The following is a 12,198-nucleotide window of genomic DNA, read 5'->3' as shown; positions in this document are numbered from 1 at the left end:
CAGGGACAGCAGCCCCTGTTCACTAGTCATCTTTAAAGGACAAAGAGTAAGCTTTGAACTTAAGGTGCTTAATCTTTGTAGCACTGTAATTATGGTTCCTCTTCTATTCTTATTTGTACCTTCTCTCTATTTCTCTTGATCAGTATTGCCAGAAACTTATCAGCATTTGTTAAACACACACACACACACACACACACACACACACACACACAACACACAAAACTTCTTTGGTTTCCTTGACTCTACCTATTCTAGATTTCTTTTCTTTTTTTTCACTTCTGCCTTGTATCATTTTCTCCCCCCGCCCCCGCTTTCTTTGTCCTGTCCTTCTTGTCACTTCTAAAGTTAGTTGCTTAGCTCGTTTACTTTTAACTTTTCATCTTTGCAGTTGTAAGCATTTAAGGATATAAATTTCCTTTTTGCAACTCACAGGTTTTGACAGCTAGTCTTTGCATTATCATTCCCTGAGAACTACTTTCTAGTGTCCGTTATCAGGTGTCAACTAATTTCCTTGAAGATGGCACTTCTTTTTCACTTTGTGGTTCCTCTTTGTTACTGCGTAACAAAATAAGCTTTGCCTTATTTAACCACAATTTTACTAGATATTTGCGGGAAAAAATAGTAGGTGCAGTACCCAGATGTGACCAATAGATGACGCTATTGACCTGTTTAAGGCCAGCTCCTCCTTTTCGTATATTTGCTCTAATCTCTTTGCCTTGAAGTTTGTTTTAGAGGAAAGGATCCCCATGTCTGAAGAGGTAGGGAGGTTACAGGATACTGGCTAACCACTTAGATGCTCCAGGCACTCAAGATAAAAACATAATAAAAACTTTGGTTTAAAAAGGTGCAGAGAAATCTCCCTCTGAGAACTTCTCGTTCCGGAGGTCCAGCGACCTTACAGGAGGAAGAAGCATTTGCTTCCCAGCGTCCCAATGTCGCAGTGATCTGTCCAGCCATTTCCTGGAGATTCTTCTCCTAGCACAGCTACCTGGCTGACGTGTTTCCGATTACAAATGAGCGGTCCTCCCAAAAAATCACCTTCGAGGATTAAAAGAAGGTTAGACTCTTTATTGGGGGAACCATTTTCCACCAGAGTGAGATAGGAAGTGGTGAGGGGACCATCAGCCTTTGAATGATTAGACCTTTCCAAGGTGCACATATCCTCATGTGCATCCTCTCTGTTTCTCTCTCTCAAATGACTTCTATTCAAACCACCATCTCTTAAGCACTCCTTGAGATTTAATGTGATTAAGAACCACCTGGTGTCCCACCTCTGGGTATCTATCTGAAGAAAACGAATTCACTATTTTCAAGGAGATACCTGCCCTGTCCTGTTCATTGCAGCATTATTCACAATAGCCAAAATGTGGAAACAACCTAAGTGTTCCTTGATGGACAAATGGATAAAGATGTGGGGTGTGTGTGTGTGTGTGTGTGTGTGTGTGTGTGTTTAAAACAGAATATTGTTCAGCCGTTTAAAAAGGGGGGAAATCCTGCATTTGGGACAACATGGATGGACCATCCTCTCCCACATCCTCCGAATCTCATAATTGAGGGAATTATGCTAAGCAAAACAAGTCAGACAGAAAAAGACAAAGACTGTATAATCTCACTTATATGTGGAGTCTAAAAAGATGGGACTTACAGGACCAGGGAGTGGAAAGGTGGTTGTCAAGGGCTGGTGGTGGGAGAAATGGGCACTATTGACCAAAGGATACAAAATTACAGTCATAAGATGAATATGTTCAACTACAACATGAGTACTACAGTTAGCAACACTGTATCCTATACTCAAAAGCTGCTGTGAGAGTAGAGTTTTAACCTTCCACCTTAAGAATGACAACAACATAGTAATTGTGTGAAATAAAGGATGTATTAACTAACCTTATTGTGGTGAACATTTTGTAATACATATGTGTGTCAAACCATCACACTGTACGCCTTAAACTGACTCATTGTTATATATGAATTATATCCCAGTGAAGCTGGCAGGGGTGGGGAGAATAACCTGCTGATTTTGTTAAAAGGCAGATTCTGACATAGGAGTTCTAGCGCATGCGTGAGATTCTGGATTTTGAACAAGCTCCCAGGTGAGGCTGGTGATGCGAATCTGCCAGCCACACTTTGTGTAGCAAAGGCTCATGGTAGTGGTCTCATGACGGGAGTCAGTGTGGATTTTGAATCAGAAGTCCTGCTTTCAAATACAGGCTCCAGCACTTTCCAGGGCAAGCCAGAGAACCTCTCAAGGGCCTCAGCTTCTTCAGCAAGAACTCAGGGATCTTATGCTTAGTAACACAGGAGGAGAAATGAAATGATTTGAGCATGGCTCCAAACTCAATGCCTTGCCAGGGAAAGAGCTTGGTCATGTTTTCAGGAAAATGAGACTTACACATAAGATGGCGTGTGATTACCAATAGAGAACACCCAAGACCACTTCTCATTTGTCATGGAAACAATCTGTGGAATCATTTTCTAAATCTTCCCAGGACATAGTGAGAAAACACAAATGCTCGAGACCCATCCTCTCCCACATCCTCAGAATCTCTGTGGAGGGAAGGGACTTACTTTTCTAACAAGCACTCAAAAACATTCTTGAAATGAGGCAAGTTTGAAACACTGGTGTACAGAATAAAAGATACAAGGAAACCTGCCTCCATATTGGAAACTAGGGAAACACACTGTCCATCTGCCTGAAGTGGCAGCATTATTCCTTGGCTTTCATAAAGATGGGGTCAAAGGAAGCCTGGAGAGACAGCCCCAGCCCACTCGTGGAAGACAGAGGATGGAAGTAGGGGATGGCAGTCACCAGACAGCCCTAGAGGAACAGGCAGGCAGCCTCCAGGCTTCCATCTGTGAAGCATGTGCACTCCCAGAAGCAGGGCTTCCTACATGGCAACAGGGAAATCACTTCATGCCAGTCCTGGTCTGGGATCTGCCACTTTTTTTTTTTTAATTTAATTTATTTCTTTGACAGAGAGCACAAGCAGAGGGAGCAGCAGGCAGAGGGAGAGGGAGAAGCAGACTCCCCGCTGAGCAAGGAGCCTGCCACAGGGCTCCATCCCAGGACCCTGAGATCATGACCTGAGCTGAAGGCAGATACTTAACTGACTGTGCCTCCCAGGTGCCCCTGGCATCTGCCACTTCTTCTAGAGAATGAGAAAAGGAGGAGAATCAGCAGGATCACACAGATTGTATGATTTTGTCCAGGACATTTTATCATTTTCATATCAAAAAGTTAAGTAAGAAATCTCTTCCCGTCTTTCAATTCCACTCTGGGAATTTATACCAAGGAGAGAATCAGAAAAAAGGACAAGGTCGAATGCATTCAGATGACTCATGCATCATTGTTTTTAACACCAAGAAGTTTGAAACAACCAACCAGAGACTGAATGGTTAAATACATTTGACCTGAGGAGTTTCTAAGGAAGCCAAGGAAGGGAGGTGTCAAGTTTCAGAAAGCAGACTCAGCAGACAAAAAGCGTCCCATGAGAGAGTAGATGACCTAGGCATGGTGAGAACACTGGACAAGAGGGAAGGTTGGCAAGTGAGGAGGAAGTTAGAAAAGCAGGTGGCCAGGGCACCTGGGTGGCTCTGTTGGTTAAGCATCCAACTCTTAATATCAGGTCTTGATTTCAGCATCCGTGAGTTCAAGCCCCACATTACGTTCCGTGCCTACTTAAAAAAAAAAGAGAGAGAGAGCGAGAGAGAGAAGTGTATTAGGTGTGCCATTGTTCTGTTTAAAAATTAAATGACATCTTAGTATATACATAGAAAAGATCTGCATGAACAATCACCCAACCGTTCATGATGGATACCTGTGGATGGTTGGTTGGGATGGCTTATATTTCTCCATTATATGTCTCTGTCACATTTGAATTTTTATAAAGAGCATGGCTGTTACCTTTGTAAAAATGAGAGAAAAACAACAAATAGAACTGTTTTAAATGAGAGGACCCAGTGTTGGGGAAGATGCTGTGATGTGGGCATATTTGCCTCTTTGGAAAAAGTATAAATTGTCACATCTTCCTAGAATGAAATTTGGATTTCCTTTGAACAAAATTACATGTCAAGAGCCTTAAAAACTTTAAACCTTTCCACTTCTCGGTACCTTTGCTGGGAAAACCATCAGAGATGGTTGTTAGGAAACATGGAAAAGTTTTAATGGTTTAAAGATGGTGATTTGGCCATAGGCCCACCAACACTATAAATGTCCCAGACTATGCTAGATCCAGCCATCCCTCATCCCCATCAGATCCCCGAGGGCACCGAGGAAACAACTGCTCAGGACGGGAATTGCCACCTGATCATTATCCACTCCGTGTCTGCACCTCCCGGCAGGTCTCCACGGAGCCCCCACACTTAGTCTGCCGCCCCAGGGAAGTTGCTCTCTCCCACATCCAGCTTCTGGCTGAAGAAGAGAGGGACAGGTGAGATGGGGAGATGGCCAAGTTCTCCCTGGGAAGACCAGTTTCCCTGCACTGTTGGGAAAAGAACATCAGCCACAAGACTCAGGCTTAAAGGCACCAGCTTCTAACTACCATAAAATGTCACCCTCCATCCCAACCACCAAAGCAGCTTATTATTAAACTCCAGCCTCAACAGGCTCACCCTGAAACAAACACACTTTCAGGTTCACACTCCCATCCAGGCTTCCTCCAGGACCCCAAACCTAGCTACGCATGCATGCATTTTTCTCTCTTTCCAAAGAGTGTCTTTGAAATTGCATGAGCCTCGGGTCCTGACAGATTGGGAATGTTCCCGGTGTCAGAAACTTGAGCTGGAAAAGAGGGAAATGATCAAGCAGCTGGTAGGCCTTGCAGCCTTCTGAAAAGAGACCCAGGAGAGACCCCAGCTGAGGAGGAGCATGGGCGATCGGGACATTGGCCTAAACAGGAGTTGGGTAGTGTCACTGGTGGGGAGGGCTAACGGGGTGAAAATGGCTCCCGGGTCCTGCTGAGGAGTGAATGAATGCACGAGACAAATGTGTAGAAAGGTCTGAGCATGTGCCCTGCACAGAGTTGGCGCTCACTCAACTTTACTATTAGCCTCATTATCACTACCATCACTAGCATTGTTGGTGTTACCGTGATAATGGGCCAACTGCATTCTCCGAAGCCCCTAGAGCTGCTGGGGGCCAGTTTCTGCCACTCCAAAGCCTGGCACCACTAAGGTTTGCTTTGAAATTTCCATAAAGTCTGTCTTCTTCATGACTATCATGTTCTTGCACTGAATTCCCATGTGACCATGCAGCAGGCCTACCCCTGGCAGGTGTTATCTCACGAGAACCCCCCGCGGGGGTGGGGTAAGGCAAGTGACCTCATCCCCACTTCACAAGTGAGGGGACTGCGGCTCAAATTGCTTCTGCGTCTCACCCAACGTCTGAGAGTCTGTGTATGAGAAGGCCCATGCCCGAGCCCAGATGGTGGCTTTTCTGATCTTCCCATGACTTCTCTGAGCAGTTAAGTCAGCTTGGCAGTGGACAGAGAAGCCGGCTTATTGTCCCAGTAAGAAGTACTGAAGGCTGCTTGAGGGGTCCAGGGGCTAAAGAGCCTGGAATCCAGGATGCCAGTTGGATTACAAACCCAAGAAGCCACTCTGCATTTGCTCCTCCAGACGGCCGTCCACACTAGCCATCCGTGTTTTTACCACCGTATTTCTCAATGTTTTTCTTTCCCTTTGCAAAAGAGAAAGAAAGATGTCCCACAAAACTGCCCTGGGTTGGGGGGTGGTTACTGATCACACACAAGCCTGGGAGAGCAGTCCCACACGGCAGGCAGTCCTCGTGCTGCCCTTTCGAGCCATGCCTACAGGAACTGCCCATGAGGAAATAGGCCACCCCTTCTACAGTGGAGTTTCACCTGTAATTAAATGCTAATTCACTCCTGCCTTGTCCCTGTGACCACGTGCTGCTGGGAATCTGTGCCACAGTAACCTGGAACAAAGCCAGGGCCTCTCGGAAGAACACCAAGAGGCATCACTGAGTTAAAATAGATTTTCCTGACTATTAAATCCAGTGCTCCACCGGGGGAGCCAATAAGAGCACTCCCCAAGGAAGCTGAGAGCTGCCTCTGGGCAGAGAACAGATGCTTCCAGTAAATGCACCCCCCACACACAACACACGCACACGCACATGCACTTGCACAAACAAATTGGTATTACTCGATCACCCATTAAATTCATCATGTTTCTGGTGGGAAGTCATCAGGATGAGGATGAGAAAGGCAAGAGCTTCTAACCATTCTCACTGAAGATGTGCTAACTTGGTGCCAGGCCCTGTGGGGAAATGAGATGAGGTCACCTTTCGGCAAACAGGGCCAGCGCCCCACCCGCTGTGTACCTGGAGATCCCCTACGGTCCCTCGGTTTCCTACCCTAAACCCCCACGTCTCTCTGGCTGGGGCCATCACTGGCTGGGGGAGCAGAGGGCCTGTGGACAGAACTGTCCAAAATGCCACGAACTTAACGGCCCCACGAGGGGATCCAAGGAGGGAGGAGGGGTTGGATAAAGACCACAGCTTCCTCACCTCTCGTTCTACTCAGTCTCTCAGAGGCCCTTCAGTGGGGGGAGGGGAGGAAGCGCTGGTCATCCACCCTGGCCTCCTGCTCATTAATTCCCCCTGTCTTGGGAGTCATCCTTTTCTGACTAACTTTACAGAATCACTTTTCAAATACACTAATTGCATCCAAATCCTAGTCTCAGCAACTGCTTTCAGAGGAACACAAACTAAGACTCAGTTTTACCCTTAGTGTCAGTAATGACATTTCCAAGTTAGCTGTCTTAAAAGTGAATATCTCAAACCCAAATATCTACAGGCCAAAGCCATGAGTGGAGAAGCCAACTGGAACATGAGGGGTCCTGAGGGCCCAATATCCGGTCTCTCAGGGTTAGCTACTACGCAACTTAAGAGACCATTGCCACGCAAGGAAGTGGCACTATTGCTAGATCTCTCCATTTTTGTAGAGTCTGAAATTCTCTATTTTACATGAGCTTTTTTAATGTTTAAACTTTGGAATCAATTACAAAATGTTAAAATACTATGAAGTTAAGAGAAACCTGCTCACGCACCAGAGCCCACACATAATCCCCCAACTTATAATGTCTGCTTCCACTGGATTTGTCAGTCAGGCATCCACTGGGGACCTCTTCCTGGGTCCTTTAAAATGAGTGGTGAAGCCAGAAAGCATATTGCGGAGAGGAGAGGAAAGAATTAGAGGTGAGGTTAGAGAAAGCCAGTGTAGGTGTTCGTTACAGAGCAGAGAGAGTAGTTCTTGAGGTCAGAGAGAGAAGCACCTGAGTTTTTTAAAGTTTGGTCTCTCGAGAATGTAAGCAGAAAGACCCAATAACAAAGAGGAGATTGAAGACGGAGGAGAAAGACCGGGTAGCCGATTGAGAAAAGTCTGTCAAATGAGGGCAAGAATGGACTCAGGGGGCCAGGTGGAAGCTTGGCCTCCATAATAAGGCAAGCCCAGCACCCTCGGAGATGGCCCTGGGGCATAGAGGGGCAGTGGGATCCCTGACACCCTAAGGTAAAAAAGTTCTGAAGCACCCCAAGGCAGACTGTCCCATTCCTTTGAAAATAACCTGTATTGGGTATTTTTTTATTTCATTTTATGTATCTAATTACAAAATTGGTAACGTGTTTATTATAGAGATGTTGGAAAACGCAGAAAAGTATATAGAAGAAAATAAAAATGTCCTGTTATCCCACAACCTAGAGATAACCACTGTTTATATTTTGCACTTATACATTTGGCCTTCAAAGTTGAACTATATGGTACATACTGTTTTATAATCTGATTTTTACTTCTTAACATGTCATGAACATTTCCCATCTCATTAGATATTATTTTAAGATATGAATAGTTGTAGTCACACGGTATTATCCAAAGACCCCCACACTGGAATATAACATACACCACAAGCTCTTCCTACAATGTGACACTGACATGCCTCTATTAAGAGGTGGGATGCTTGGGTGGCTCAGTGGATTAACCCTCTGCCTCTGGCTCAGGTCATAATCTCAGGGTCATGGGATCAAGTCCCACATCAGGCTCCCTGGAAGCTGCTTCCCCACCCCCTCTCTCTGCCTGCCTCTCTGCCTACTTGTGAGGTATACTCTGTCAAATAAATAAATAAAATCTTTAAGAATTATCCATGGATAGACATTTGGATTGTTTCTTTCTTGTTCCTTTTTACCAAGACACCTGTACTGAAACTTGTCCTGCAGATACAGTCATTTCTTGTCACTTCTTTGTCTGAATTCTTCCCAGGTTCTTCTACTCAATTACTGAGGAATATTCATCGCTCTGTTTTTCACCCCTAAAAACAAATTGATTCCTTACTGAAGCCCCCCTTTAAACTGACTTGCATTCAATTTTTCCCACTTACTTTCTTTTTTTGAAAAAGGCTTTATTTACTTATTTATTTATCTGTTTATTTGGAGAGTGTGAATGGGAGGAGGGGCAGAGGGAGATGGGGAGAGAGAATCTGAAGCAGACTTCGCCCTGAGGGTGGAGCTTGAGCTCAATCTCATCACGGTGAGACCATGACTTGAGCTGAAATCAGGAGTTGGACACTTAACTGACTGAGCCACTCAGGTGCCCTCTCCAACTCACTTTCAAAGCAAAACAAAAATCTTTCCAGAGTCTATCAGGTAACTCAAAAAAATTTTTTGTTAAAACAGGCTTTGTAATTCGAATAGGGTTGAGGCAAGGCTAGCAGGCATTTCTGACTTAGCTGGAAAAATCTGGGCCAAGTAAATGTTATCAAAACTCTCCTTTGTGCTTCCAGCAGATCTGATAAATTAAGCACTTGACTTGAAAGAGAAAAGAAGCCGGTTGTTTGGTGTTAGAGCAAAGAGGCCCAAGAAGGAATCGGTGGTGCTCCCTATCTTTACCCAGTGTGTTTTCCCAACACTGACCTCAACACAGTCCTCTCACTGTGATGTGTGATGGACATGGTGCACAGTGGGTGTGAATTTGATTACCCCTCCTGGGCCAGAACTACAGCGTGGCTGCCCCATTCTTCAGTCCAGTTGTTGGATCCATGTGGACACTCCAGGAGCCATGGCTGACACATTAGAGTCAAGGGCTTGTGTCTCATGCACTTATTCCTTCTGAAGACCTACTGAAATGGGGGCTAAGTATAATGGGTTCAATTAACTGATCTCACTTAGAGGAAGAAATAGTTCACTGAAGCTTAAGAGTGAAAACATTTGTATGGCCAAATCTTACTGACCAGTTCTATGTGTCATTAAAGACTAAACATCAACATCAACCATCAACATCCTGATCTACTGAACAGTTCAAAACAAATCTATCTAAACAGTATAATTCTTACTTCTTCTCCAAAGAAGAAGTTTGAAAATTACTCCAAGATTCTGTTTGGCATTTTCCGGTCTTAGAGGTCAAGTAGGATACAAGTTTTCCTTCACTATCTGAAAACAGAACGTTCCTATGAAAACTTGCATAAGTTGAAATGTTGTGAATGGAAAAGAATTACCATTTTGTAGAAGCAAAAGTCATCTTCAAATATCTTTCAGTTAGCAAAAGAATGGGTACTGATGTAGGTCTTTTGTAAAAACAAACTGTCATAAAGCAAACTCTCAGACAGCAAGGGAAACTTCTATTTTGATCTGGGTGAGGGTTTTGGGGTACTGATCAAGGATACAGTGATCAACAGATGAGATGCCTGAAGACATATACTCCCACCCCCATAAGAGCATCTCTCAAGTGGCAATGAAGATCAGAAAGTTTTACCGGTAAGGGGTCTTCCCTCGTCCTCTGCTACTTAGGATGTAGGCTGCTAATAGTTACGGAGATGGGTTGAAAGGGAAGACATTTTGCAATACAAGTAGAAGCATGTATTACTAGTCCAGATTGTTTGGGTCACCTGTGCCAGAAACATAGCACAGATTAACTTAAACATTAAAAAAAGCAATTTATTGGTTAACTAATGTTCAGTAATGGCTGATCCTAGGAGCTCAAACTACATCATCCATTCTGCCTTCTTCGGTATTGTCTTCAGTTAGTAGATGAGGTCAGCTCCACCTGAACCAAAAGATGGAGAGGGTTAGTCCACTCAAATAAAAGCCAGGATTTCAGGGTAGAAAAGGGCAAGAAATTCTACCACAAGAGACCATAAAAGTGACCGCCATGAATCTTGCCCTGAGAGACCACAATGCCTGATCTCATGGTGCCTTTTCAGCGTAAGTACTAGAAATACACTGATGAACAAAACCAATACTCCCTCTGCTTTCATGGAATTTGCGTTTTAAGGTCAATATACTTTATTATGACTCCATCTAGACTAGCCCCTGTCTTTATTAATTACCACACAATAGCTTATGAGAGGAGTATCAAAGGCCAGAGCCTGACACAAATACTGGGTACATATGATTTACAGAGGGAGTGTTCTTAGGAGGGAGAGGAGGGATAGAAATAAGGTGGAACAGGGGGAGAAGCTAAGCAAGAGAGTGGTTTCCGCTGAAGTCAGCTTCAACCTTGATCCCACAGGAAGCTCTGGAGCATGAATTATACGGCAGAGTTGGTCCCAGCTGGAGGCTAGAGGACTGGCCTTGTGCAACTCCGTGTCAGTCACTCATTGGCTGTGGGCTGCCCTGGGTGTGCTGGGGTTGTAATATTCCAGGCCAGATGGCTCCTGGTCTGGCTGAACAACACTCTGAAGGGGACAGCTCTGAGCCATTAACCACCAACACTCCCAGCTGCTGGGGGTGATCTACTGGTCTGGTGAAGGCACCTGCATGATATCAATGGTGCTCCCACAGGAAGGATGATGTTGACTACTTTTCTCATCATGTAATATACAGTGCCTATCTATGTATTGGATAGCAGCTTTTATTTGATTAGTTAATTAATTATTCAGTTAGTTAAATGATATGACCAAAGAGCAAAACAGCAGTACTAGTAATAACAATCATCATGAGAGATAAATTAAACTTTCTTTACATCTTTCCTAGGACCTTGGTCGTTCTTTTAGGAAAAATAATAATAAAAAATTTAGGCTGCAAAGTAAGCTGAGTCTTTCTCAACAATGCACAAGGTAGTGAGGGGAATTTAAAGGAATGAGGTTGAGTACTGTAAATTGTGTTTGGTCTCTGAAGAGTGCATGTCTACCAGGAAACCCATGCTTCCTAAAAAACGAAGCACTGATAAGGTCAGGACAATTACAGCCTTTAGTCATTTGTAACTGAAAGCTTGTAACAGAACAAAGTGGGAGTTGAAACCTCAAAATCCAATTTCTCACTAATGGACAAAAGATTATGTCTCTTGGAACATCCATTGCAGATAAACAATGAGCAGTGTTGGTAAAAATTGTATTCTTTCTTCAATTTAAAATGATTCTGTTCATTAGGAGTTGTATGTTTATTAAATGCAAAAACTTTACAAGGCATTAAGAAGATGTCAAAGGATCAACTTTCCTAGAAAGGGAACTGGAAGCCCTGGGGGCCCAGGGTCTGCAGGTATGCTGCAGTCAGGACTGAGGCCTGGGAACCTGAACCCACTGTAGGAAATGGCCCAGTGAAGGTTTTGTGTTGAGGAACAGAAGTGATCACATACCTGGCTCCCCACCACACAGAGAGAACTTCTGCCAATATTACCATGACTTTACTATTTCCATCACATTTATTAGCATAACTTTGCCATAGCAAAGTACTTTCCTGGGCAGGAAAGTAACTTCAAAGTTAATTATATGATCCCCCCAAAAGACCCATAGATGCCCTACAGGAAGCATCAACAGACAGCTTACTTTCTAAAACTCTTTGAACCCCTCACCTCAGAACTTCTACCTTGCTGTTTTCCCCAATTCTAAACCATTATGTCATGATCTTTGTCAAATCCTAATCAAGCATCTCACTGAAAGTTTCACTTTAAATAAAACTTCTATTCCTCAATAAGATCCAACTTTGCCTTTGCCCCTTGAAGACACAAAGTTCTGTTGCAGTTATGCTCTCACTTACCACAGCGCGCAATCAACTCAGCATTGTCTTATCAATCGGCTGTGTTGATATTTGGGGAGCTTGTATTTGACAGAGTTTAATAGCTGTAGCCTTTCTCAGACATGAAGCTTTGTGCTTGCTTCTCTCCCATCCTCAAACTTTTACTCCAGGGTCACTTGTTGAATCCCTCCTCTTAATATTGTGATATTTTCCATCTTACTCTAAACCCCCTCAAATGA

The sequence above is a fragment of the Mustela erminea genome, chromosome 1 (genome assembly GCF_009829155.1).
Source record: "Mustela erminea isolate mMusErm1 chromosome 1, mMusErm1.Pri, whole genome shotgun sequence".
Taxonomy (NCBI): domain Eukaryota; kingdom Metazoa; phylum Chordata; class Mammalia; order Carnivora; family Mustelidae; genus Mustela; species Mustela erminea.
Note: the sequence above shows the minus strand (reverse complement) of the source record.